We start from the raw sequence: 3,253 nt of genomic DNA, 5'->3' as shown, positions 1-3,253 counted from the left end.
TAAAAATTAAAAAAAAAATTTATATATAAATAAAAATTCTCACCCAAAGATATTTTTCCATTGATTTAAAAAAAATTTTTTCAGAGTGTAAGGGAGGGAGGGAAGGGAGGAGAGAGAGAGAGAGAAACACCGATGTGAGAGAGACACATTGATTGGTTGCCTCCCACCCAGGTAACATGCCCTTGACATGCCTTTGGTCCACAGGCTGATGCTCTAATCACTTAGAAACACTGGCCAGGGATATATATATATCTTGTCCTACTTCCTTAGGGTAAATTCCTAGACGTAACATTGGTGTCAAATAACATGCAAATTTATATTCTGTTTCATATTGCCAAATTGCTCTTCCAGAAAGTTTCTTCTTAACATGGGTAAGATCTGTCAGGCAGAAATGTGGTGTGGGTGTGGGGAAAAAGGACATTCTAATTGGAAGCAAAAGCATGTAGCCCTGGTTGGTTTGGCTCAGTGGATGGAGCATTGGCCTGTGGAGTGAGGGGTCCTGAGTTCGATTCCGGTCAGGGGCGCATTCCTGAGTTGCGGACTTGGTTCCTGGTGGTGGGTGGTGAGTGTGCGGGATCAATGAATCTCTCATCATTGATGTTTCTATCTCCCTCTCCTTTCCTTTCTGAATTCAATAAAAAAAAATATATATTTTTAAGAAAAGCATGTAGTTGGAAAATTTTAAAAACCTGTTTAGGAAGTGGTTAAGCTCAGGTCTGGAGAAAAGCATTAAGAAACGGCCCTGGAAAGTAAGTTGGAAGGAGTTTGTGGGTGCTCCACAATCTCTGTTTAGTTAGTTCAGGCGACTCTACTGAAACTACTAAATGAAAACTCTAAAGTTTTTTGAGAAGGTCTGACATGGTTTGAAGCCAGAACATGTGAAAAAAAATCATTACGTTTAGCGCATTTCCCAATGGTTGACCTCTTGAACAACTTGAAAAGGTATTGGGACTACGGAGATGCCTAAGTTTAGGGCACATATCAACTCTTCAGGGAACAGCTGAAATAGAAAAAGGAGCTTAAAATTCAGCCCTACTCCCTGCTTTTCAGGAGGCCAGGAACTATGTGACTAAGGACATGGAGTTGATTGATTACGCTCCTACTGTCCTGTGGTGGTGTGTTTTTTTCTGAATGAGTGTCTCTCAGACAACAAAGAGTGCCCTTATCTACTTTGTCATCTCCCTCTTCCCACACCTAGCAGGGTTAGGCATATGGTGAAATCGGTGGGAGGTGGGGTAGGCAGACAATAGAACAGTGAATAAAGGTTTCTTTAAAATGGCTTATGTCAGTGCCAAATGCTGACTGGGGTGGGTGGGTGAGTGGGAGGTGGAGAGGGCTGGAGATAATGTTTTTGGCCATGTCTCAGATCAAAGGATCAATTAATCAGATCTTAATTTCTGTATCAATATAGTAGCTCTCTCTAAGGCCTCCAGTCTGTTTTGCAGCTGGCAAAAACAGCAAAACCTCCATTTCACTACGAGGCCAGAATGGTTTAAAAGAAAAATCCTCCTGCCCTGGCCTATGTGCTAAGCGGTTAGAGCGCCAGCCCTAGCACCAAAGGGTCTCGGGTCTGATTCCTGATCAAGGGCACGTACCTGGGTTTTGGGTTCTGGGGCTCATGCAGGAGGCAACCAATTGATGTGTCTCTTACATAGTTGTTTCTCCTTCCCTCCCTCCCTTCCACTCTCTCTGAAAAAGCAATGGAAAAAATATCCTTGGGTGAGGATTAACAAAAAGAAAAAAAAGAAAAATCCTCCCTTTTATAGCTTCTGCCCGTGGCCTTGAGACCTGTTCTTTTGCTGGAGCAGGTCTTGGGAGTTTTGGAGAGCTAAGATTGTGTTGGCCATTTTGCACCCAGAGCTGAGTATTTTTGTGCTGCTACCCGCTGAAGGAGAGGCTGTGAATGCCATCAGCTGCCCAGGGAGGAGTTACTTGGTCTGTTTTCTCCATAGAGAAGATGGCAGGAAATGCCTCTGAGTTCCTACGTTTTTCCTCCAGATTCTGTAAAGCGGCTGCCTGGGTGTGGTCTCTCCTTTTCTTTCCTCTCCGCTCCGATGGAGTACGGGAATAGGATTTTTCCTCACTGTCACGGCTACAGCCAGGGCTACTTAGAAACCAGATTGCAGATCCCAGGCACAGGGGAAGAAGCCAGACTGCAGAGGACCAGGAAGCTCAGGGCCGGGCCTGAGCCCAAGTTCTGGTGCTGTGCCCAGTGCCTTTATATTTATTTAAAGAGGAGGGCTGCTTGGTAACTGGGAGGCTGCGGCCCTCCTGAGCTGCAGAGCTCCCGGTCTGCTTGACTGCACTGGAATGAGACGCTACTCCCAAGGGCTGCGGCCCGCTGTCACCCAGTGGGGGTGGGGAAAGGGCGTCCTAAGCCAGGGCTCTGGCTAGTTAGTCTGGCCCTCAAACTGCCAGGACTGTAAAGAACAGAAACTCCAGAAATCCTCTGATTTTTCTTGTCTCCACACCCCAGCATCCACCATCACAATGCCCCTCTTTCCTGTGGGAAGGCAGTATTGAACGCAGACTGTGTAAGAGGAGGTTCTGCCTCTTGATTCAAATCAGCTTTTCCTCTTGCTAGCTGCCTGACCCACCTGCCTGGACCAGGGTGAGACACCTGCGTGCTCATTTGTAAAATGGTGGAAATAATACCGACGTCATAAAATTACTGCAAAGATTTAAAGAAAGTAAGGGGACACATGCAACGCTTAGCATAGCATCGGTACATGAGGAAAGTTCAATTAATAGTGGCAGGAAGAACCTTAATGCCTTGTTTAGAAAATACGACTAAATGCATCCTGTTCTACTGGTGACCTGCGAGAAAGCTTTTTATGTGAGAATATAATAAATTGTTAACTCTCCAAATCCTGGAATGACAGACTTTAATTCCAAATTAGTCAACTTTATGTTTTATTGTCGGATTTGACCTTTTCTTACCACCTCCTCAAGCCCGGAGCCCCTAAAATCATCCTCCGTCTCTGACCCCAGACCCCAGCAGCATAGGTTGACTTGAGTCCGCGGCCCCAGACGTGGCCTGGGACCGTGGGCAGGAGGAGGAGGAGCACACGGTGATCTCACCCTTCTGGGCTGGGCGTCTTTCCGGCCGGGGCGCGCAGCATCCCCAGCCAGACTGCAGCGATGGCCGCCCCGCCCTCCGCTGCAGTCCTGGCAGGGCTCCCAGGGGCGGAGGGTGGAGGGGTGGGGCGCAGAGAATCTCTGCAGGGCGGGGAGGGGCAGGACTGCAGGATCC

Source organism: Myotis brandtii, unplaced genomic scaffold (genome assembly GCF_000412655.1).
Source record: "Myotis brandtii unplaced genomic scaffold, ASM41265v1 scaffold68, whole genome shotgun sequence".
NCBI classification, from domain to species: domain Eukaryota; kingdom Metazoa; phylum Chordata; class Mammalia; order Chiroptera; family Vespertilionidae; genus Myotis; species Myotis brandtii.
This window is presented reverse-complemented; position numbering follows the sequence as displayed.